At 37.0% G+C, this 26,815-nt stretch overlaps 1 long non-coding RNA gene and 1 pseudogene across 1 annotated transcript in view; both read right to left on the reverse strand.

Annotated features, from left to right (window-relative positions):
• Positions 1-6,879: 6,879 nt before the first annotated feature.
• LOC105519939 overlaps positions 6,880-26,815 on the reverse strand; it is a 40,899-nt gene continuing 20,963 nt past the window's right edge. The window contains exon 3 of the long non-coding RNA XR_001003046.1: positions 6,880-7,091. This is a non-coding gene — a long non-coding RNA (uncharacterized LOC105519939). The remainder of the gene's footprint in view (positions 7,092-26,815) is intronic.
• On the reverse strand, positions 15,798-17,015 carry LOC105519938 (annotated as a pseudogene).

Here is a 26,815-nt window from a genome sequence, read left to right on the forward strand (position 1 = left end):
TATTTCATAAAAAGGAATCCTCCCACATAACTGCATATTAATGAGCTCAGTGTGATGGGAGGGGAAATTAAATCTAAGAGAAATTGAAATCTTTCAGTGGCTCTATCAAAGAACACAGAGTGGAGAGCAAGAAACAGTTCGTAAGGATAGCATAAACATGATTTTCACAAGGATCTGACATTTTGTGGCCTATGGAAAACTTTGTGTTTCTCATCTCAGTTTTCAGGCTGTGGCTCCGAAATCAGTTGAAGAATATAAGCACAAGGCATGATTTTCTTATAACTTTCTCAGACCAGAGAGAATGCGCTCTTAAACATTTGTGGTGAAAACTAAAAGAAGACAGATAAGAACCCATTCCTAACCCTGGGCCAGTACTATTTCTTCTGCTTTTGAGACATCTCTCCCTTTCTGAGAAACCCCACCACCCATGCTTGAACTGATGGAAGAGAACTGTCTGTCATAGCCACAGAGCTTAAATTACCAGCTTTTCAGGTCTACAGAGACTTTGAGAGATGTACTAATATATTCACAACAGGAGGAAAGTGCCAACAGAAACAGATCTTGAATTGGTTCCCAAACAGGATGACAAAAAATGTCCACCCAGACCACACACGATTCAGCCACATTGCACAAGAGTCCTGCAACACACACTTGTTTTGTTTTACCCACCTATCAGCAGACCTCTTCACAGGGGGACTAGATCGCTCCTGCCCTTTAATTACATTTTGCACTTAGCTCAGTGACACAGAATCTGTGTTGGTAAAAAGTATATATTTCTTCCAAGTAGTTCAATCTCAAAAAGATGTTTCATTAAGAAAAAATAAGGTGGGGGGTGGTGAGGGAGAAGGAGGGGCAGTGTGCAAAGAAGAGAGTTAAGTTTTTGCTCTGAAATTGCACACAGTATACATGCATAAATTGTATGTACATTTATCAATTTTATTTTTTTTATTTTAGAACAATTTTTAAACAATTGTGTGAGTATTACTTAAGGTAAAGCACTAAAGCAAGACTAAGCCTGCCTGTTGCAAAAGCCTGGAAATTCAACACAAATTTTGTAAAATTAGCTCCTATTCTGATGGTTTCTGGACATAGAATCTTTTAAAGAGATTGTGAAATTGCAGAGACTGCTAGGAACTGAGAATATTTTTAACATTCAGATGATATTCCCTGAAAACTCTTGTTTCTACCCACAGCAAGCAAGGCAAAGTGCTTCCTAAAATGACTAAAAAAGATCCCCTCTCGCTGCCTTGCCTCAAATCTAAGCATTACAGGCACAAAACTGAAATGTTAAGTACTTGAAAGCATCTGTGGTGTCCTACTTCTGATTAACTGTAGATATCCCTATGTGAAAACAATTCATAAAAGGTTGAAAGAGATTGGTGATTCTAAACATGTAAGGACCGCTGTATGAGTGTTTTTCAACCTTGGTTAATATTTTAGTCCCAACACCTTTAATAAAAGCAAGGTGACAGACTATGAAAACATTTACTTCAGAACTACAAGCAAATCTGATACTATTGTTGAAAGATGCTTGAGGACACATGTACACAGGTTCCACAGGAGCAAGGGCCGTGGAGGAGGTGGAGGTGTGGTGTGTGGTGCTCTGCCGCCTGCATGGGGAACTGTGTGATTCCCCAGAATAACTACAGGGCCTTGGTATTTTAAACCTGCTAAAAGAAAAAAAGCTGGAGGACCAATCCTATGCACATCGCAGGGGAGAGAGTATTATCGAAACGCAAATGTATTTTCTCATAAAAGTCAGATTTTTTTCTGATTTTAAGTAAACTGTGGTTTCATAAACCCATGTTAGGGCTACATGAAGGAGGTTTACATGTGGCCACGCAATTATTTCACACTGAAAGTCACAACTCATGCTTCACCCACCATCAAACCCAGACCCTGAAAATGCAAACAGGCAATTTCACAGCTAGCTTAAACATTGACTGTTAAATAGCATCATATTTTCAGACTTCCAAACAGTGTATTTCATAAAACAAAAAGAAGTAATTTTGTAACTCCCTGGATAGAAATCAGGGAACAATAAGACTTAAATCATTTCAGGGAACTGAAAGATTTCTGTTTAGCAAAGCCAGTTTTATCTAAGAAAAGAATTGGTTCTGATCCATATCTATCATGTTCTTCCTAGTTTTTATTGGCTAACATAAGATAAAAATTAGGGCATATTTATTTTGTAATGCTGTGATCAATGTTTATTTCTGAACGTGTTCTTTTTTATTTTCTACCATGTTGTGATGGCTCTCTGAAAAAGTCCCTATATGTAATAAGGGTTTAAAATACTGTAACCCCGGGATTTCAGAATATCAAATATTTGAATGTGTCTCAAAGCATGATTACTTTACAGAGAGAATTGAGATCTGATATTGCACAAGCAAAAATAAAATGATTGCATAGGGGAAAATACTATGTTGCTTGGGAAAGTGATCAGGGTTCCTATTTTGGGGCATCACATAGCATTTGTTCTCACATGACGGAAAAAATTTTTTTCTTATAACATTTTCCAGTTGTATAATATAGGCTATACTTGAAAAATAAATGAATTTTATGCAAATGAACTGTCATTTGAAACAGAAATAAACAGTTCTTTTTTATTTTTAAAACTTTAAATAGTTAAAATGTGGTAGATTATTTCTGGTTTAAAGTCTACATAGATGCTCTCAAAATGTCTTAAACAAATGTGAACTACTACGTGTTCATATATCTAATTTCCATTGCTTCCTTATGGGATGCTACTAAACACTATTTAATAGCATACTATGTAATTCTAATGGGAGATTGGATCTCTACTATTTAGATGTTATGTGTCCAATTAAAACCATCTAAATTGAAAGCAATAGTATATTAAGAAAATCCCGCTTTAGTAATAAAATCATGTTATTGCTTGTCAACCAAATTTTATGAATGTTTTCTTGAAATTGTAGTAAATAATTTTCTACAAAATCATATATTGTCTATGTTGCAATGTACAGTTATGATAGGTGCTTTAAAGAAAATCTGTTGTTTCCTTATAATTATTCTCTAATTTGAGCATTATTTAAAAAATCTGTGTGTGTCTGAATGAGTGTGTATGAAATCATATTGTTTTCTATATGTAAGAAAAAAGCATTCCATTGAATTTATTAAGAAATAAAACATGTCTGTTGACTTTAAGTTCAAACTAGATGACAATGATCTGGGGTATTGGAAGGAAACAATTAATAAAAATAAATTTCTTACAAAAACCCCCAGAATTATGACAATTCCTTTATGAACAAGTTTATTTGTATTGTTAGTCATATTAAGGCAATTGCATGAATCTCTGTAGAGATTAAAGCCTTATGACAACTTAATGACTCTGCAGATTGCAATGTGTTCCTTGCCATTTTAACACCCAGTTTTAAATTTAAAAAGTAATTTGATTTCTCCATCCTCCATAGTGTTTTTTTTTTCTTTTCTTTTCTTTTTTTTTTTAGATGAAGTCTCACTGTCGTCCAGGCTGGAGTACAGTCGCAGGATCTCGGTTCATGCAACTTCCGCCTCCTGGATTCAAGCAATTCTGCCCCAGCCTCCCAAGTAGCTGGGATTACAGGTACCTGCCACCACACCCAGCGAATTTTTGTATTTTTAGTAGAGACAGGGTTTCGCCACATTGGTCAGGCTGATCTTGAACTCCTGCCCTCAAGTGATCCACCCACCTCGGCCTCCCAAAGTGCTGGGACTACAGGCATAAGCCACCGCACCCGGACCACCCTCCATACTTTTTTAAATCACAGAGTCTATATGGCTTTCAGCAGTAACCATGGCATACACACTCACAATGTACATCTGTAGAGAGCTTTATTGTTTTCAAACCATTTTCACACACATAATCTTGAGAGGTAGACAGAGTTTTCACATCTATTCTATAGATGAGGAAGCTGAGATACAGAAAGTCAAGTGGTAGATCCCAAATATTAGAAACTCAGCTAGAAGTACAATTCAAGTTTTGAGACATCAAGCCCAGATCTAGTAATTGTAAAGACCACTAAACAAGCACAGATGTGCCAGTTTCCTAAGGCTTGGGGAATCTTAACAGCAAGCAAAAGTGTATGAATTTTAACATCCTTCTTCTAGGTATCTAATTCCAACTGTATATTTGAATGTGTACGAACAGATAACCATTCACACAAACTGCGTTTAAAAATTATTTTAAAGATGAAGCATATTGGCCTTAAGATTGAGATGGGGAACTCGAATCAGGATGTGTTTAGACTTATTGGATCCAAGTCAAAGTGGCCCGTTAACATTCTGGAAGTTTCATGTTCTCAGTTTTATGCCACTCAGCATAGCTCTGGTCAAGCCAGTTGTACCACAACTAGCTCTGCCTCTGGAACAAGCTGTTCAATCTCTCTTAGCCTTAGTTTCCTCATCTCTAAAATGGGGATAATAATACCTCCCTCATAGGGAATTTTGTGAGAATTAAATGTGATAATATGAATAAAGCCACTGAACAATGTATTAGTTTTTTTTTTTTTTTTTTTTAGGGCTGCCATAACATTATCTCAAACTGAGTGACTTAAAACATCGTAAATTTATTCTCTCACCATTCTGAGGCCGAGTCCAAAACGAAGGTATGTGTGGACTGCACTCCCTCCAGAGGCTCTCAGGGAGAGCCTTTCTTTGCCTCCTCCAGGTTTGCTGGCTCCAAGTGTTCCTTGGTTTGTGACTGAATAATGCCAATCTCTGTCTCTTTCTTGAAATGGCCTTCTCCTCAGTCTCCATCCCAAATCTCCCTCTGTCTTCCGCTTTTAAGGACACTTGTCTTTAAATTTAGGACCCTCATGAAAATTCAGGATCAGCTCTTCTTGAGATCCTAAATTCAATCACACCTACAAAGACTCTTTTTTTTTTTCTAAATAAGGTCATATTCGCAGGTTCTGAGGAGTGAGACATAAACATATCTTTTTTTTTTTTTGGGGGGGGGGGGGGAGTGGTCACAATTTAACCCAGTGCCTGGGAACAAAGCCCTGCACCTTCTACCTCTATTGTCTTTGATTCAGACCATAAAATGTGGTCAATTCTGCAGGGATTAGCTCAGTAGTTTCCAATCCTGACTGTACATTAGAATCACCTGGAGTGTCTTTGAACCTCTCAGTACCCACCTGGGCTACATTACAGACCAATTAAATCAGAATCTCTGAGAGTGGAACACAAAAATTGGTATGTTTTAAAGTTCCCCAGGTGATTCCAATGCACAGTCAAGGTTAGAAACTGCGTTTTCTGGATTAAACAAGAATCTTTGGGTTTTACTTGTTCAATGTACCAAGTATTTTGGGGTATAGAAACAGAAATTTATTGTTTTATCAGCACACCTATGCAAATCATAGTCCTTGACTTCTGCACACCATTTTTGGTTGTGCTGTATGTTAACTCTCATTATCTGTAGCAATGAAATTTAATAGAAGGGTTTAAGGCAAGACTTGATAGGAAATTTAGGAGACAAGCTCCAATTTCAGTGAAATTGTTGATCTAAGAGGACTCTGTCTAGTGGGGCTTGATATGGATATAATATTTTGTTTCCAAATCTAAATCAAGATAAGGTTCTGGGGCAGTATGAGAGGCCCTGTAGTGCTGGAAAAATTCTTTTCTGACATTCCTAGGCATACCTTGCTAATAAAAACATCATACAATTCTTTTGCAGAAGGCTTTAGTGTGTTTATTAGAGTAGGCGATGTTTGTTGGGTTAGTCTGTCCAAGGTGTTGGCAAATTCTTTCAGTAGTTTTCTTTTAACACCGTTCTAGTCACTGACCTTCTGCATGGATTATAGGTTTCTTTTTGAAGCAAAACTCTAGAAGAGACTTGGGAAGGAAACTTGTTCTTGTGCCACCTGACTCAGGAGGCCAGCATGTATCACAATCAAACACCACCACTATTAAAAGCTGCAGCACAATCGGTCCCTGCATGTTAGGTTCAAAGTACTTTTCTACCTGTCGTGGCTATTCAGTCATCGAGTGGCAGATCTTCAAGAGGTCCCATTACTGATCCCTTCTGTCCTGATAGCCTCACCTTTGTTCCCTTTGAAAATATGATCCCAGAAACCAGCGTAAGACCTTCTTTTACCATAAAGAATGTACAGTTGATAAAGCAGATGAGGATGCCTATCTGAGGCCCTCTTTCAAAATACAGTCTTAGGTCAAAGCAATAAAGCTCCAAATTATAACACTTGGGCATTAGCCTAATTTTGAGACATAGTTTGAGATAACACAATGATGGGTCTAATGCTTTGAAATTAAACAACATCTGCCCACCCACTTTTCCTACATATTAGCCTAGACCCGGAGCAGGCATTTTCAGAGCATGCATAGAATGCACTGGTTATTAGCTATCCACATGCACTCCATCATCTACAGCTTAAGAATCTCACAGGGTAAACTGGAATTAAGAGCACTGAAGTCTTCTTAGGAAAGGGAAGTGGGTCCTGGGAGACTTGAGTCTTTTGAATGGGAAAAAGAGGTGGGAGCACATGATGACATATCTACACATTTCATCTTGGAGGAGATGGACTTCTCCTTCCAAGTGACACATTGAAAGGCCAGCAGATAACCTGCAAAATAATTCAGTTTGTACTTACATGGATAGTAACACTATATTTTAAAAACAACAACAAAAAGAAGAATGAGAAGGAATGTCACAGAAGTCAGGATAAAGGTTACTGTAGTGAAGAAGGGGCGGTAGAGAACTTCCAAAGTGGAGTGACATCTTCTTTGTTAATCAGATGGTTACAAGTGAGTTTATTTTATTATTATTCTTTACACAGTAAATACTTACCTGTGTATGCTATATTCTGCAGTTTTTAAAAAGATAACAGTGTTAAATTGAACTATAGAGTATAAAAAAGACAATTTTTTTCACTTATTTCCTATCTTTTATTTTGACATTGTGCTTGATTGGTACACTTATAAAATATTTGTTAAATGACAGTTCCATTAACATGTAATATTTTTTAAGACAAAAAGCTTTCATAATAATAAGGGAAATTCTCTTGAGGGGTGAGGACAGTGCAGAGCAAACAATGGCTGTGCTCATCAAAAATACTTCATTACCATCGCCATTCCTGAAAAAGAGAAATCCTGAGATAAGTGAAGTGGCAGTTCTGTTGATATAAAAGAAGTCATTAGAAGGGAGGGTTGGACAGGCAGAAAACTGCCATTTAACTACTCTTCCTATCCTCTTTTCCAAATGCTTTCCTGGGACGTTTTCCACTATTGGACTTTTTATTTTCTTCGCGGAATTTATATCTCCTCACCCAATGTTGCTGGTTTTCACCCCAATTATACCTGTAAAAGCCATTTGTGAAGTCAGCTGGAAGATTTTTGGCAGAAAGGCGGTGTGTGGATCTGGAAATGCTAGATGGGGCCCTGCTTCTGACTCCTTGTCCCAATTCTTTTCCTTGGGAATTGCCTGAAGAAATGCCTCTGCCGGAGCTTGTTACATTTGTAAACGGATTTTTTTTTTCCATTGTGTATGGGAGTCTTGAGAACTTACCAATATTGAAAAAGGTAACAACAATTTAAACATTTTTTAAAGTTGATGCAAACAAATAACCTTAAGAGTTAACGTTATTAACACATTTCTATTCCGCTAATGTGGTATGAAAGTGACATGGAGAATTTTCAATTATATTATTCCATGTTACCCTAAAAAACAATTTTGGAATGAACTCAAGAAAGGTAATGTTCTTTTTACTTTAGATAAAAGAAATCACTGGGATAAAAATGGAAGGGATGTATAGCTGTTATAAAAGAAAGGTATTTAAGTCAAACAAGTATTTAATTGCCATTTCACAGTGCCTTGCTTTTGTTCCTGATTTTCTAATTTCTAAGCCGATAACGACCCATACGTACACATTCTGGTTTAACACCCCAGAAAGTCTACTGCATTTATTCTTGTTGACTGGTTTTGGCAATTTTAGCCAATCTTACGATCTTTTGCAAAGTAACAATGTAGAGACAGTATGAATACTGATGGTAGATATTGAAACTGATCATTAAACCAGTCTTTTTGTGAGAGGGAATTTTGTAGCCCAGGCTCACAAGCTCACAAGGCTTTCCTTGTTGTGAGATTATTTATTTTCTCAGATCCCCACACATTTTCTGTTTTATCCTGGGGTTGGGCCGGGGCAGGCGTGGGGAAGCCTGTTCTTAAAGTCAGAGTACGAAATACTCAAAGGGATTCCTAAATTCAGCAATTACTCAACCACTGGTGCAGAGAAGGTAAGTTATTTAGAGTTGTTGATGTTTTAAAAAAGCTGAGTGAAGGAAGCTCTTTGACGCGGGCAAAGCGGAGAATATTGGACCAAAGAGCGAGCACACCCCTGCAGTGGCCTTCGCCCAGTCTACCATGGGGTGGCGCTCTAAGGCCCAAATTTGCCCACCCTCGCACTCCACGCGCTATTTCAAGCAGCAGAGAATAAACCTTCTCAAGCTTTCGTTCTTGTGTCTCTTTCTCATTGTACATGTAAAATATTTACATTAAAAACTCACTGACCGTCAGTACTGATGAAAATAACTAAGCAATTAGAAATCGGTTGGACGTTTGTATACTTAGCTCTCTCAAGTATGTTTATACAGCTGATGGAAATGAAGGTTTGGGATAAAAAGAATAGTAGCACTATCATATAATTTACAAGTTTGAATTAATTTTTTTCCTGAAAACAGTTTAGGTTAAAAAAAACCGCTCATATCTAAATTCTTAGAAATCCACTTTTAACCTTTTAATAAATTATGCCATATAGTACAATTTTAAAATTCAAAGACTCAAGGTAATTTAGTTATTACTGAAGTCAGAGTAACTGTATTTTTTCATGATAAAAGAAGGAAGGTGAATAGATTTTAAATAAATGAAGATTTCAAGCTAGCACCTTTGTTTTAGTTTAGCACCCTGGACTATGCCCTGTTGAAAGCATTAAAGAAAGACGCAAAATCTTTAAATAAACTGCAAATTAATCTCCATTCCCCAAATAATTTCCATCATTTTTATTGTTTTACTGGGCAGATATATTGCTCTGTGTAAAGAGAAAAAAGAGAGCGCTCGATTTTCAAAGGGAAAGAAGCATAGAGGATAAGGTTCACAGCTACAAAAATACATATGATTCATTTTAAAATGGAGCCTTAAAGACAGTGGTCTGGTCAACCATCAGCATCTTCCATTGCCAAGAAGAAAATATCCTCCCATATGAACCATATCTTCCATTTTTTATCTTATTCATTTTACTTAGTATCATATCATGAGCACTTTCCCATATTATTAAATGCTCTTAGAAAAATCTCATTATTCATGGCTCTATCATCATTTAAAAAATTTTGCTTATTACTCATTGAACAGGCTATTTTTAATTTTTCTAAACAATTGACTAATAAGCCCTTATAAATAAAATTGCTCAGGAGATATATGTACATAAATTTTGGTCAAGCAACTGTCTTTAAATCTTTAAAGAAAGTTTTATTTTAATGTAAAAAAATTTAATCTTAACTTTAAAAAGTTTTTTTAAAAAGAAACCATTCTTTATGTAGAAGTAGATTAAATATATGCCTACATAATATAAAATTGATTATATAGACAAGCATTTTTTGTCTGGGGGGGAGGGTTGGAGAAGGTCAGGATTTTAAATTCCCAGTAAGAATAAACAGATACTATATCTACTTGGATTTTGAGATGCCATATTTCCAGACCTATTCATTAATATCTCATTAAGTTAGATTTATATACTCAACAAATCTGAAATAGTCAATCTAATTTACTATTTAAACGTTGATATTTTATATTTTTTTCTACACAAATATTTGGGTTTCAAAAGGAAACCAAGGCCGGGCGCGGTGGCTCAAGCCTGTAATCCCAGCACTTTGGGAGGCCGAGACGGGCGGATCACGAGGTCAGGAGATCGAGACCATCCTGGCTAACACGGTGAAACCCCGTCTCTACTAAAAAATACAAAAAACTAGCCGGGCGAGGTGGCGGGCGCCTGTTGTCCCAGCTACACGGGAGGCTGAGGCAGGAGAATGGCGTAAACCCGGGAGGCGGAGCTTGCAGTGAGCTGAGATCTGAGATCCGGCCACTGCACTCCAGCCTGGGCGACAGAGCGAGACTCCTCCGTCTCAAAAAAAAAAAAACAAAAAAACAAAAAAAAAAATGAAAAGGAAACCAAGAGCTATGTTGGGAAAAACTTTGATGCCTGACCCTAAGAAAGTGTTACTCTTCATGAAGAAATAATAAATGTTTGAGGTGGCAGATATCCCACTTACCCAGATTTGATCATTTCACATTGCATCCTTGTATCAAATATCATATGTACTCCGTAAATTAATAAATAAGTTTAATTAAATTAATAAAAAATTTAAAAATTGAAAGTTTCATTCTTTTTGAGAGAATTATGTATTTAATGTTGTGCACTGAAAATGAGTTCCCAAAGTGAAGGCTGCTAAAGACATATGTCTATAATCTCAAAATAATAGGTGAAAACCTAAAGATATAAAGGGTTATGTTCGAAGATAGAGTTAAACATATGGTGTCTGCTTTGAAATTCTGTTTCTATATTTGGGCATGATCTTTTTCATAGATATGCAAACATAGTCTCTTTTTTTTTTACTGTCTGTTTACACATGTCATAGTTGCAACTTCCTAGTGAAGAAAATTTTTTCCAGTTTTAAAAATTTGCAAGTATGAAAATAAAATTGTCACAGTGTGAAACTGGATTTTCAATGTAAAGCTGTTAAAACAAGAAAAAAACATACAGTTTAAGGCAGATATTTCAAAATTCTACTATTTTCCTTAAACCAAATTTCACCTTTTTTCCCTCCATTGTTGCTTAAATAATTTTTAAATGCATTCGGATAACAACTTGGAAAAGTGAAATGTTATACCCACACATCAAAAAGGCATTCCTTCAATAGGACAATGTTTGTGTTCTGCGTTAGAAAGAACAAAACTCCTTTAAGGGAGAACTCTCCCTACTTAAACAATAAAGGCAAGAAAATGTTACATGCCCTTAGGGTTTTCCTTTCACTATCTTTACCGAAGGAAGACATACAAAGAGAAATTATCTAAACTTCCTTCTAGAAGGCAGTGACCATAGTGAAGAATTTTTTTTTTTTTTTTAAATAGTATTCAGGCCAGATCCTAGTGCAGGTGGGTGTTTTCCAAACAGAATCTGCCTGGTAGAATGAGAAGCACTGTGGAAGTCAGATTCTCCTGCTTTCCATCTGTGGATGTCTGTCATTTGGGGACAATGACCAGCACTGTATTTTCTTAACCCAATATGGACAGAGTATGTGTTTGGATTGTATTGTGTGACATCCCCTTCTCTATCGAACAGGCCCAAGAGGGGAGGGGGTGGGGTCTGACTTTTTAAGGATGGTTCTAATGCGTTCAGCTGTTATCACACTTTGCTGATTGTAATCACTCGTTTTATGGTTTCTTTTCCAGCTGCTCCAAAAATTCATTGCAATGTCCTCTAGGTTTATTTTTAATATCCCATAATTCAAAGATCTAAGAAAGAAGAGTTGAAATAGAAATCCATGTGCTGATTCTCTCCCATTTTTTTTTTTTTTCTCTCAGGGAAGAAGGGATTTAGGATTTGGACACATTCCTCAAAATCCTCTCTGGAGAAATGTGTTCTTTTCTGTAGGGAAGGAGCCAGCTTGGAGCACATTCACAGGCTTATTCAATTGATAGAGGAATTGGGAACCAATCCTATGTAAATATACAAAATATTTTAAATTCAAAAAATTAATTCTTTCTTCGGGGCATTTATGTTTAAAATGTTTCCTTTTGGAGTGGTAGCAAAACAGTAGTACTCTGTTGGCATTTTAGGATTTCCAGATTCCCTGAACCAAGTATTTGCTCTAAACTCTGTTGTCCTAAACTTATCTAGTAAAGGGTAAGAATGTATTGCTCTTTAAACTGCAGAACACTTTCATGCATGGGAAAACTAAAAGGCAAGGGGATCCCCCTATGTGCTGTCTCTGAAAATATCTTGACTTACGCTTTAAAATCAACTTATTTCAGGGGAAGTAGACCCTATCAGTTTTGTTTTCCCCATTCATTTAGTCCTCTGAAGAGCTAGATCTGAGAAATGATTCAGCTAGAATTATAGGTTGCCATTTCCTCATTTTCCACTACATAGCAGCGGCTCCTTTCAGTCATTTTTAAGTCCTTTAAAAGCCCATATGGGGAAGAGGGGGAGGGGACTGCCTGTAAATCATAAGGACCCAGTTTCTTGATTTCAGTGAAGGGTAGTTTTACTGTCCGCTGTCACCACAGCTGTCAGCAGGATGCCTTAAACATCCTAATTGTCACTAGGGATCAGATTGTTCCTTAACTAATTGTTTAGATCAGCTAATCTACATCCATCATCTGCAAAGGGCAGGCAGCCCCAGGCATTCTGTAATTTAGATAAAACTCCTTTTCTGGGTCTAAACACATTGTTTGGGTGACCAAGGGTCAGGTACCAAAAAGCCTACCTAGGGGTGGAACAAGAGTGGAGATTGTATACTGAGGACCCGGTGAGCCTCCAGGCTTATAAGCCCAGACCACCTGCATGTATCCCACTCAAACAACTGTGAATCAGCAGAAGATTCTATGTCATTGATTGCAATATGCCAAGAGCCCAAACAGAGCAGACAGCCAAGATCACTGCCTGAGTCAGCTCTTGTGTTTGCACTCATATGCGTTTTGAAGTACTCATTATGACACAAATGTGCTGGATATTTTTGAGCTATTGCAAGGCTTTCTTGAGTTAAACTTCTAAAAACACATCAGCAGCAGTGATGTAGTATAAATTATATATGCAACACACCCATTTCATGTAGAATGCAGTCTCCCTTCTAAGAACCTCTGCTTTAATAAGCTTTCTAAAACAATTGGTGAATTGGTTATTTTAGACTGTGGGGTAGTTTTCTTGCATTCATCTGCTCATTCTTCCATTCAATAAAAATTTATTTCAAACTCTCATGAGCTTGGCAAGAAGGTTTTCGTGCCTCAGGAATGTAATTCATTTAGAAACAAGCCATCCCCTTACATTCATATCGTTCTTATCTCAAAATGCTTTCAAAATAACTAACGAATCGATTTAAAAGTAAAAAAATAAAAATAAATAAAAGCAAGCAGGCCTTGAACTGAACAGAAGTGAATAGGGATAGAAAAACAAATGTATGATAAATGATAAACAAACAAACAAATACAGCCTTCCCAAAAGTGAAATTCAACCATTCATTAAGATAATTTAAGAAAAGGGGTCTAGGGACTTTTAAAAAACAGAACTTTGGAAAACCTTCCACACTTATCTCATTCATTCAGATTTAGTATAAATCCTATTAATTTTGCAATAAAGAACCCTACTAATTTTGTTTAGGCTGGCCTTCCCCTCACTTACTTCAGTTTTTCTTTTCATATAATAGTATACCTATTAATACTTTATACAAGTACAGTGCTATCATATAATAGTATACCTATTAATACTTTATACAAGTACAGTGCTATGAAATGATATTCTGGAAAAATAATAAAAGAACAATTGTTAAATTGTAGCCAGCATTTACTGCGGTTTACCTATTTAGCAGGTCTTATTGTAAGCATTTTACATATATTAATTTATTTAGTTATCACAACAAGCCTATGATGTAGGTGATTTTATTATCCCCACTTTGTGGGGAAATTGATTCGCAGAGAGGTTAATGTACACAAGATCACAGATTGTGCTGGTGAGATAGCAGAGAATAGCAGGCAAACTTGGGAAAACCTTTTAGAGGAATTAGATTCTGAAATGAGAATTAAAGGCTGGCAGGAGTGGGCATTTGTTGTCCCATAGAGGCAGATAGACAAGGAGCACAGACTTTAGATGTTGGCAGTTTCCGTAAAATTTGATTGGAAAGAAAATGGGCCCAGCCTGGGGCAGAAGAGGAATGAGAGCCATAGGGGTGATAGGGACGCTAGGGCAGCTACATAGCTGGCTATGGTCCAGCTTCTGACACTCAGAAATTTCATTTTGTCACTTCCACCTATTACAGCGACTAAAAGAACTTAGCAAATCTATAGACTTCTTTTCTTCCCTGCCCCTGACTGCCATCATTTTTTACAGAATTTTCTTTTCTAGTTACAAAAGTAGTATGTATTTATTATAGAAAATACAAAAAACATAAAACACACACATGCCCAGAGGAAAAGAGAAAATTAAAACATTTCTCATTCTACCTCCCAGAGATAATAACTTTCAGCATTTTCCATGTATAATTTCATACATAAAATAAGAAAATTGACTTAAATCTACATAGAACTTCGTCATTTCCTTCCCCTCCCCACAGTTTAGCTTGATGTGGTAAATAATTTTCATGTTTTTATATATCACTGTTTTACTAATTTCATTAAAGTAAATTAATTTATTTAACAGATCTGCTGCTGATAGTAGGTGGTTTCTTTCTCTTGTGTGAGATTATTTTCTTATAATTTCATGCAAACTCACTCATTAAATCATAATTTATTAACACGTCAAATGATTTTTATATTGCTAAATCCTCTCCGTAGATGTACTATTTTATCCCTGTGGCAGCATAGAATGAAAAAGCTGTTTCTCCACATCACACCGTAGAGGTACAGAAGTTTCTGACTTTTGACTTAGGAGCTTTCTCTGAAAGGCAAAGCTGTAACTCAGAGCAAACCCGAGTTACCTCTGAGTGCCACCAACAGGTGGCGATGGCTGCTACCAGGATGGAGGCATTTGACACTACGAATTAAAGTGGTCTTCTAGAAGTTAACCTTTACAAGGGATAAATTTTATAAGTAAAAATGGTATTTCTTGTTTGAATTTCGGTTTGGTTATTAAAAACACTGAATGGTTTTTTGCATGTCCATCTGTGTGCTGCTTTTGCAAATTGTCTTCTCATTTATTTTGCCCAGTCTCTTTATACTGGGGTGTTCATCATTTTCATATTATTTATAAATTATCTTTATGGTCAGCACATGATAAGTACTATTTCAGGTTTTCATTTGTCTTTTAATTCATAGTTTTTAAAAACTTGAATAAGGAAGTTATACAGAAGTTTTAAATGTTTATATAGCCATTTCTATTTTATTCCTTAAGATTTGTTTGTTTGCATGCTTAAAAGGGCTCTCTTTACCTCAAAATCAGAAAAAGCTTCTTCTGCTTTTTCTTTTTTTTTAAGTACTTAAGTTTTTGATACATCTGGTATTTATTTCAGTTTAAGGTACGGGGGAGAAAATCAACATAATTTTTTTTTCCAAAGAGATAATTCTTTCTGTACCATTTTTAATAATCCCACCTTTCTGTAAAGATTAGAGATATTACCTTACCCTATAATAAAGCCTTATATCCACTGAATCCTATTTCAGACCTTTCCATTCTATCCCACTGGAATATATTTAACTACTAGAGCCACCTGTTTCTGCAATATACACCTTAATATATTGTAGGGCTGGTCTACCTCAGCATTTTTTCTATTTTGTTTTTACTCTTTTAAAATGTTGCATTGGATTTGATATTCAAATTACTATGTTAACACATGTGTCTTACAACAAATTAAACAGCAGAGCATGGTGTATATATAAAGTTAGTAACTTCTCTTTCTCCTTCTAGTCCCATCACCAAGGCTTATAGTGTGGTGAATGCATTTTTACACTTTTCTCTGTGCTCTTATGAGCAAATAATAATAATAATAAATCATAGTAAGGAGAATATTTTTTACCATTGAAACTAAAAACAATTTTTTCACTTATAAAAGTATTTAAAACACATAAAACAAGGCAACATTTACTCTTTTTTCTCATCTTCTAGTATGGTGGTGGCCCCTCCACTGTTGCACCATTGCTCTCTGCGCCAGTATTATCATCACTGGTTCCTTTCTCTGCCATACTGTTGGCCCTCTCCTGCCCGCTCTCCTTGTCCTCAGGAGTAGACTTGCTTTCTTCACCATTCTGTTGGCTCTGTCATTTCTTCAAGGTGTGTCTCCTCTGTCTCCATTGGAATGTTCTCATTGTCTTTCTTTTACTCGCCTTTGTTGGCCACTTGCTCTTCCTCAGGAACGATGCTGCTCTCATTGCACTAAGCTTGCTCTGCCGCCTCCTTCTCCCTTTCCTCCTGCCTTTTGTGGGTCTGTTCCTCTGCCTGTGCAATCTCAGCTGCAATTTTCTCCAGATCCACTTCTACCTTCAGACCGCACAACCTTTTAAGTTCATTGTTAAATGAATCTGTGCTTTCCAGGAATTTCGCCTTCTCCTGGTGTCGTTCCTCTTTTGGAAGAAGTTCAGCTTCTACTTTTCGCTTTTGAACCATTCAGGACTGGATCTATCATTTGAGGACCTGCATTCAAGCTGTTGTGACAACTGACTGAACCTCTGATACCACACTCTCACTAAGGATTTCACTGATGAGGCAGTGGTTTCTCTGGAAACGGACGGTGGCCGTACGCTTCGTTGAAAAGCCATCATCATGATCATCTGATCTTTAGCAGAGAAGGCTCATGTAAGGTTCTCCTTTCTCCATGTGAGACTGTTTGGGTCGACTTTCTTCCTCTAAAGCAGCCTCTGCAAGACTTTTTGCATTTATGTAAGCAAGGTACATGGGGAAATTATGATGGGCGTCCATAGATTCATTGTACTCTATCTTTTCTAATTCGTATTCGTTTAAATATTGTTTCTCTTCATTAGCGAGATCTTGCCACATGCTACCAATAATCTTGCCAATTTCCCACAACTATAGGTCAGGGTTGGAAGCCTTTGCTTGGTCCCAGACTTTTCTGCTCTACCTCCTGTAGGGCATCAGCGACTTATCTGGTGGCTTTGGGGATTTTGGAATCGTAATACTGGAGGATGCCCTCACCCAGCTGTTGGTGCCTGGGTTCCCTCCCAGCCTGTAGTTGTTGTAGGCAAGATGATGGTATGGATTGTATCTTGCAAACCCTGGTGGGCTGGGCATTTGTGTTGCAGAAGCTGGGGTGGGAGATGGGGCATAAGACGGTCTTTTTGGCATTTTGCAAGATTAAGTTCTCAGTTTCTTAAGAATGAATCTGAGACACTGTGGGTAGAAAAAGTGCTTGCAGCTCTGGCTTCACTTTTCTTTGTCCCATGCACACCCCCAGTAATGAGAATATTTATTGAGTGCAAGACATTGTTCTAAGCACCCTACCTGAATGATTTCCTTTACTTTTTATAATAAACATATGAAGTAGATATTATTGTCATCATCAATATGCAGATGAGCAAACTGAATCACTGGTAGTCTAAATTACCTACTCATGTCACATACTGTAGTTAGTAAGTGGTGGGACCCAGATTAAGATCAAGAAGGCAGATTCCAGAGCCTGAGCTTTGGAATGTGTCTGCTTATCTATCAAATGTTTTTGATGGATATTTAGGTTGTCCTTATTTCTTGACCACCCCCCAACAAATGCTGGTAGCATTTCTGTATACAAATTCTTTCATACTGGTAATTTTATTTCTGGCATATAGTTTCTCAGAAATGATATTGCTGGATCTTAGGCACGTGATTTTATTTAATGGACATGACGAGATTAGTTTTCACAATGGATACACTAATGATTACTCACACATGTGAAACATTCTCACAAACCCTGTTTTTGCTCTTTCTTCCACATTGAAGCCCCAACATGTGCCCAGTGTTATCCTCAGCACTGGGATGTGAAGGTGGTCACAGCAGATGTGGGTCCTGCTCTTGACGGGCCACAGCTTAAGCTCACACCAGATATCATTCTCTTTCTCCATTCCTCAGAAGCACCACAAGCAAACACAACAGAGAGCACCCCACAGGGAACAACTTAAAGATGAACACAAAATGACTAACTATTTTCGTAACCCACCCTGTCCTTCCACGCCACTACCTACACAATCCTCCCTTCACACGGACCATTCTCTCTCCTGAGTCAGTCCTCTGCCACATTTCCAGGACCTCTGATCTTACAAATCTCCAGGAAAGACTTTCCAAATGAAGGATGATTTTACCTTTCTGTTTCCTGTCTTTCCTCTCAGTCCCCACCCAGGGAACCTCCTCTGACCAACAATAAGAACATCAGCAAGTGTAGACCGTGGCCTGGCTTGCCTTTCCTTCCTTCCTTCCTTCCTTCCTTCCTTCCTTCCTTCCTTCCTTCCTTCCTTCCTTCCTTCCTTCCTTCCTTCTTCTTTTCTTCCCTTCCTCCCTCCCTCCCACTCTCCCTCCCTTCTTCATTCTCTTCTTTTTTCTCCCTCTCTTCCCCTTTCTTCCTCCCTCTCACCCTCCCTCCCTTCTTCCCTTCTAAACTGAAAGAGCACTTCTTACCAATGGTCATACTGAATATCTTCTAGTGATTCAGTTTGAGCAGCGATTTTTAAAGTTTTTTTTTTTCTTCTCATTATATCAATTTGTATTGCCCAAGATTGTATTATAAGCTGGCACAGACTGGGATATGAAATGAGATCTCCTGATGCTTGGTCAGCTTCATAATCTCAGAGTATCATATTTACTCTGACTTGGCTAATGGTCTTATTAACTAACGAAAACTAGTATATACTGTTCTTTTAACATAACAGAAAATGAGTAGATTTTAGTGTTCTTTTCAAAGAATATGTAGATAAAGCCATTTTGCTTTACTTAATTTGGTGGGGGGCGGGGGGTGTTGAGGGTAGGGAAGCTTCTTTTCCATTAAGAATAGCCTGTCTATATAGACTGTACACATCCTCTAAGGCCCAGATCAGAGATGATAGTTTCTTTTTTTTATCTTTTATTTTATGTTCATGGGTACATGTGCAGGTTTTTCACATAGGTAAACTTGTCTCATGGGGATTTGTGGTACAGATTATTTCATCGCCTAGGTATTAAGCCTAGTTCTCATTAGTTATTTTTCCTGATCCTCTCCCTCCTGCTACCCTCCATCCTCCAATAGGTCCCTGTGTGTGTTGTTCTCCTTTATGTGCCCATGTGTTCTCATCATTTAGCTCCAACTTATAAGTGAGAACATGTGATATTTGGTTTTCTGTTCCTGCATTAGTTTGCTAAGGATTATGGTCTCCAGGTCCACTCATGTCTCTGCAAAGATATGATCTCGTTCCTTTTATGACTGCATAGTATTCCATGCTGTATATGTATCACAGTTTTTTTTTTTTTGTTTTTTTTTAATCCAGTCTGTCACTGATGGCCATTTAGGTTGATTCCATGTCTTTGCTGTTGTGAATAAAGGACTCATCCTATGCTATGGAATGATTCTCTATTCTTCCATTTCTATGAAGCCTTTTATTCCTCCTTTAGTTCAGTTGTTTGGCCTTCTGCAGGCGTATCTCTCATAATTCCTTCTTGTATTTTGGTTCCTGCCACAAAGTGTAAATTATCTTTTGATTTATCTCTCTCCCTCTTCCCAGCTATCTGAGGGCAGGAACATTTCTTAATCATCTTTGAACCCTAGAACCTACAATACAACAAATGTTTTTTTTCTGAGTGAATGGTGGATGGATGCATAGATTAATGCCTATTATTTTCCCTAACCACCCCATAAAGCTAACTTTGTCGATATTAAAATGGAACAGCTACAATTGAATTCTATATGTTTGTTTATTACATTATATCAAAGCATAAAGAATGTGCTAAAATAAATTAGTGTACTTAATAACCCAGCCAGCCGCACATTTTTTCACTGTCCTATCAACAGGGAAATCCATTATGTCCATCCCACCTGAGATATTATATCCCTGCATCATTTGTTCAGACAGTATGATTCAGTTGAGACTTGTCAATGCTTTTGTTAGTGAGGAGGCTTCTCCAGGCACTGCTGATTTGAAGGGACTAATCCTTGAAAGAAATTGGACGAAGTCTTGCAAAAAATAATAGATAGTCTTGAAAAAAAAAATATTTACCTGGATAATGACTTTTCTCTGCCATGCAATGCAAGGAAGTAAGTGTACTATAATCTCAGCACTTGCAGTATTTTCATCATGTATGGTATTTCTACTTGTTTCACCTCCTCTTTATCCTCAGAGAGACAGTGCTGCTTAGTGTTTAAGACTGAGAATTCACAAGCAGGACTGCTGGGTTTAAATCCCAGCTTACTATCTTGGGAAAGACATTTCACCCAGCTGGCTAAGTTGCACAATTTCAGGGAGTTCCCTTCACAAAGAACACAACATAGGATGATGCATGTAGAGCATTATAGACCACTTAAACTTAGCAAGTAACATTCATTAAATAAGCAAATGTTAACACTATTGTCTTCCTAGCACCCCTATTAGTAGACATTTTTAGCATCATCTCAAAGACGGATATATTATGTTGCAAAGAGGTTAAGTGTCTTGTTCACAGTTAAACAGAAGTCAGAAATGGGCTGCTGACTTTCCAATCTACAGACTCCTAGGCTGAGGCATTTATTTCCAACTTAATTATTATTAGCAACCCCCCTCCAACAATGTGTGACATGTTTTATTTTATTGTTGTTTTTGTTTGTTCACTTTCAATTTTCCCAGATATGGTTTTAAAAACTGGGCATGGGATAGGAATTTGCAATGACCCGTACCAAAATAAAATCAGCTGCTACTACCACAGCAAAATACTAATTTGGGATCCTGTTGCTGGTTACTACTATAATCAATATTGAACTGTCCTAGCTCCCAGTTACCAACCTCACCCCCTTCCACATACCTTGCTCAATGCCTTATATTGTCACTAGATTATAAGTCCCTTGAGGACAGGGACTGTGCCTTATTCATCTTTGAATCCCACCGAAGGATTTACATAGTGTTTCATATATAGTAGATGCTCAATAAATGTTTGCTATATAAAATAAATAGGAGCTTATTATCTTTTAAAAAAATCTACAATTCCATTATTTCCTGCTCTCAATTTAAGGATAGAGTCTGTCTGACTCTATAAAGTGGGCATTTTCATGATAAGGTAGTATTTGAGGATCAAACCAGAACTCAGGACTAAGAAACTCAATCAAAACTGCTCAACTACGTAGAAACTGAACAACCCGCTCCTGAATGACTACTGGGTACATAAGAAATGAAGGCAGAAATAAAGATGTTCTTTCAAACCGAGGAGAACAAGGATACAATATACGAGTATCTCTGGGACACATTTAAAGCAGTGTGTAGAGGGAAATTCATAGCACTAAATGCCCACAAGAGAAAGCTGGAAAGATCTAAAATGGACACCCTAACATCACAATGAAAAGAACTAGAGAAGCAGGAGCAAACACATTCAAAAGCTAGCAGAAGGCAAGAAATAACTAAGATCAGAGAAGAACTGAAGGAGATAGAGACACAAAAAACCCTCCAAAAAATCAATGAATCCAGAAGCTGATTTTTTGAAAAGATCAACAAAGTTGATAGACCGCTAGCAAGACTAATAAAGAAGAAAAGAGAGAAGAACCAAATAGATGCAATAAAAAATGATAAAGGGGATATCACCACCGACCCCACAGAAATACAAACTACCATCAGAGAATACTATAAACACCTCTACGCAATAAAATTAGAAAACCTAGAAGAAATGGATAATTTCCTGGACACTTACACTCTCCCAAGACTAAACCAGGAAGAAGCTGAATCCCTGAATAGACCAATAGCAGGCTCTGAAATTGAGGCAAATAATTAATAGCCTACCAACCAAAAACAGTCCAGGACCAGACGGATTCACAGCTGAATTCTACCAGAGGTATAGGGAGGAGTTGGTACCATTCCTTCTGAAACTATTCCAATCAATAGAAAAACAGTGAATCCTCCCTAACTCATTTTACGAGGCCAACATCATCCTGATACCAAAGTCTGACAGAGATACAACAATAAAGGAGAATTTTAGACCAATATCCCTGATGAACATCAATGCAAAAATCCTCAATAAAATACTGGCAAACCGAATCCAGCAGCACATCATAAAGCTTATCCACCATGGTCAAGTGGGTTTCTTCCCTGGGATGCAAGGCTGTTCAACATATGCAAATCAATAAACGTAATCCAGCATATAAACAGAACCAAAGACAAAAACCACATGATTATCTCAATACATGCAGAGAAGGCCTTTGACAAAATTCAGCAGCCCTTCATGCTAAAAATGCTCAATAAATTTGGTATTGATGGGACGTATCTCAAAATAATAAGAGCTATTTATGACAAACCCACAGCCAATATCATACTGAATGGGCAAAAACTGGAAGCATTCCCTTTGAAAACTGGCACAAGACAGGGATGCCCTCTCTCACCACTCCTATTCAACATAGTGTTGGAAGTTCTGGCTGGACCATCAGGCAAGAGGAAGAAATAAAGGTTATTCAGTTAAGAAAAGAAGAAGTCAAATTGTCCCTGTTTGCAGATGACATCATTGTATATTTGGAAAACCCCATTGTCTCAGCCCAAAATCTCCTTAAGCTGATAAGTAACTTCAGCAAAGTCTCAGGATACAAAATCAATGTGCAAAAATCACAAGCATTCTTACACACCAGTAACAGACAAACAGAAAGTCAAATCATGAATGAAATCCCATTCACAATAGCTTCAAAGAGAATAAAATACCTAGGAATCCAACTTACAAGGGTGTAAAGGACCTCTTCAAGGAGAACTACAAACCACTGCTCAGTGAAATAAAAGAGGACACAAACAAATGGAAGAACATACCATGTTCATGGATAGGAAGAATCAATATTGTGAAAATGGCCATAATGCCCAAGGTAATTTATAGATTCAGTGCCATCCCCATTAAGCTACCAATGACTTTCTTCACAGAATTGGAAAAAAACTGCTTTAAAGTTCATATGGAACCAAAAAAGACCCTGGATTGCCAAGGCAATCCTAAGCCAAAGGAACAAAGCTGGAGGCATCACGCTACCTGACTTCAAACTATACTACAAGGCTACAGTAACCAAAACAGCATGGTACTGGTACCAAAACAGAGATATAGACCAATGGAACAGAACAGAGCCCTCAGAAATAATACCACACATCTACAGCCATCTGATCTTTGATAAACCTGACAAAAACAAGAAATGGGGAAAGGATTCCCTATTTAATAAATGGTGCTGGGAAAATTGGCTAGCCATAAGTAGAAAGCTGAAAGTGGATCCTTTCCTTACTCCTTATACGAAAATTAATTCAAGATGGATTAGAGACTTAAATGTTGGACCTAAAACCAGAAAAACCCTAGAAGAAATCCTAAGCAATACCATTCAGGACATAGGCATGGGCAAGGACTTCATGTCTAAAACACCAAAAGCAACGGCAACAAAAGCCTAAATTGACAAATGGGATCTAATTAAACTAAAGAGCTCCTGCACAGCAAAAGAAACTACCATCAGAGTCAACAGGCAACTTACAGAATGGGAGAAAATTTTTGCAATCTACTCATCTGACAAAGGACTAATATCCAGAACCTATAAAGAACTCAATCAAATTTACAAGAGAAAAAAACAACCCCATCAAAAAGTGGGCAAAGGATATGAACAGACACTTCTCAAAAGAAGACATTCATACAGCCAACAGACACATGAAAAAATGCCCATCATCACTGGCCATCAGAGAAATGTAAATCAAAACCACAATGAGATACCATCTCACACCAGTTAGAATGGCAATCATTAAAAAATCAGGAAACAACTCGTGCTGGAGAGGATGTGGAGAAATAGGAACACTTTTACACTGTTGGTGGGACTGTCAAGTAGTTCAACCACTATGGAAAACAGTGTGGTGATTCCTCAAGGATCTAGAACTAGAAATACCGTTTGAAGCAGCCATCCCACTACTGGGTATATACCCAAAGGATTATAAGTCATGTTGCTATAAAGACACATGCACACGTATGTTTATTGTGGCACTATTCACAATTGCAAAGACTTGGAATCAACCCAAATGTCCATCAGTGACAGACTGGATTAAGAAAATGTGGCACATATACACCATGGAATACTCTGCAGCCATAAAAAAGGATGAGTTCGTATCCTTTGTAGGGACGTGGATGCAGGTGGAAACCATCATTCTCAGCAAACTATCATAAGAACAGAAAACCAAATACTGCATGTTCTCACTCATAGGTGGGAATTGAACAATGAGATCACTTGGACACAGGAAGGGGATCATCACACACCAGTTCCTATTGTGGGGAGGGGAGGGAGTAGAGATAGCATTAGGAGATATACCTAATATAAATGACGAGTTAATGGGTGCAGCACACCAACATGGCACATGTATACATATGTAACAAACCTGCACGTTGTGCACATGTACCCTAGAACTTAAAGTATAATAAAATAAACAAATAAATAAAGTTTTATTTTCCAATGTTAAAAACAGAGACAAAATAAATCTTGTTTTTGAAATTAAAAGTTCTTATCCTTCTTAATTAAGAATATTATGCATACATTAAAATACCCAAATGCATTGAGTTATTTCTGATAGCTGCTTTTATGAATGCATTTATGACTACAAAAGGTTTGCATGTTTCCTCTTTTTATATCAATGTGTTTCCCATGCAAGTCAGTAGACATTATCTTTAGGCAGTCATTGATTCTTGCAATTTCTGTTTAATGCTAAATCCTACAAACTGTTGGGAATAAATAATCATGCCTATTTCTTGGCATGAAAATGTCAATTTCACCAAACATTCAATTTTACTTCTACTAATAGCAGATTTTCTTTGTGAGTAGAAAGGTAGCTTCACTGTCTTCTCAACTTCAGCTGCATCCCAGCTGTGTTTATTAAACAGAGATTTTGTATTGTCTGGCCTTTTGTTTTCTGTTCCATCATTTTTCCCATCTGGCTTTCCCCATATATCCTAGAGAACATATCCATATTTTTACTGACAGTAGTGTCTCTGTGTGTGTGTGTTTGTATACACTACATACACACACACACACACACACACACACACATATATATATGTATCTTTCCCTGGTGATAGCAGTTAACATTCCTTTAAAAGCTTACATTTCACCTCCGTTCCCCTGTTCACATCTCAACTACATGAAATTGGGTGATTTAAAATAATTCTAGCAGTTTCTCACTCAAATATAATTTCTTATGACTTGTGAGGGTTTTGAATTCTTGGCAACCATTTTCTATGCCAATAAGAGTCCCTGTAAAGGAAGGATTGTTAAGAATTACAAGCACAGAGGCAGTGCCTTAAAGAACAAAGAAGATGTATTTTACTTCAAGAAGAATAAAATGGATGTTCACAGTCACTTGCCAAGATTTTCCTCTTTTCCCAGGTGGAAATAGGATGGCAGTGGAAAAAATATACCCCAACATTTGAGGATAAATGCAGCCCAGGAGTTTTCCTGGATTGGGCATTCTTTTCTTTAGAAATGCAAAGATATTCATTTCCCAATTTTTCTGCCACTGTCATTAATGTTTGGAATCCTACTTTCTTTTAAGTTTCTCCAATTGGGAGGATAAATCACATTCTCTCTTTGTATATCATCCTGAAAGTCAAGTTTAGTCAAAGCTAAAGAAAGAACTTTGATTCATTTGTGGAAGCAAGATAGGTTTGCACAAAATATTTCATGGAATTTTAAAATTATTGGTTTATCTCTCATTTTTCAGAATTATACAATCTTTCTTTAAAAGTTGTTGCATAGAAAATGGCCATGTATTTGTGAAAAGTTATATGAACAAATGTATTCCAAAAAATAACTATTAATTCCAAATTTAATCATATAATTTGTTTTTGTTCTTACATTTGCAAATCACATAAAATAATAGTGGTCCTTAGTATAGTGCAGTGGTTAAGAAACTGAAAGCAGACAGTCTGGGTTCAAATCCTAGTCTGGCCACTTTTTAGTTGCTTCATTTTGGACAAATTATTCAACCTTTCTGTGTCTCATGTTCCCTTTCTGAAAAAGAGGCTACTAACAGTCCCTCCCCTACAGGGTTGATTTAAGGATTAAATCCGTTAACCCAGGTTAATATCTTAGAACAACGGCTTACACAGAGTAATTTTCTGTCATTGTACATTGCTATTAGTAGTCATTGGTAGTTACACTTGTAATTTTCTGTCATTGTACATTGCTATTAGTAGTTATTGGTAGTTACACTTACAGCATTTATCAATCTGGTTGCATGGATTATATAGGTCAAGGGTTAATATATATGTATATATGTATATATGTGTGTGTATGTATGTGTGTATATATATGTATATATCTGGCAAAAGAAAATGTCTTTTCTGATCCAAGATGCATTTATTGAATACCAACTATGTGTTCATCACTGTGAGACAGAGAGACAAGTAACTATTTTATTTAGAAATTAAAACAAGCTTTAGGTAGTTATAGATTTCCTAAATAACAGCAAATAAGGAAATAAAAATCCAAGAAGCAGATCAAATGATAAAAATTTGTCTTTGTACACTTCTTAAAAAAAGATATTTATGTGGCCAAGAAACATGTAAAAAAGCTCATCATCACTGATCATTAGAGAAATGCAAATCAAAACCACAATGAAATACCATCTCACACCAGTTAGAATGGCGATTATTAAAAAGTGAGGAAACAACAGATGTTGGAGAGGATGTGGAAAAATAGGAAGGCTTTTACACTGTTGGTGGGAGTGTAAATTAGTTCAATCATTATGGAAGACAGTGTGGAGATTCCTCAAGGATCTAGAACTAAAAATACCATTTGACTGAGTAATCCCATTACTGGGTATATACCCAAGGGATTATGAATCATTCTGCTATAAAGACACATGCACACATATGTTTATTGTGGCACTATTTACAATAGCAAAGACTTGGAACCAACCCAAATGCCCATCAATGATAGACTGGATAAAGCAAATGTGACACATATACACTGTGGAATACTA

The sequence above is a fragment of the Colobus angolensis genome, unplaced genomic scaffold (genome assembly GCF_000951035.1).
Source record: "Colobus angolensis palliatus isolate OR3802 unplaced genomic scaffold, Cang.pa_1.0 Scaffold362, whole genome shotgun sequence".
NCBI lineage: Eukaryota > Metazoa > Chordata > Mammalia > Primates > Cercopithecidae > Colobus > Colobus angolensis.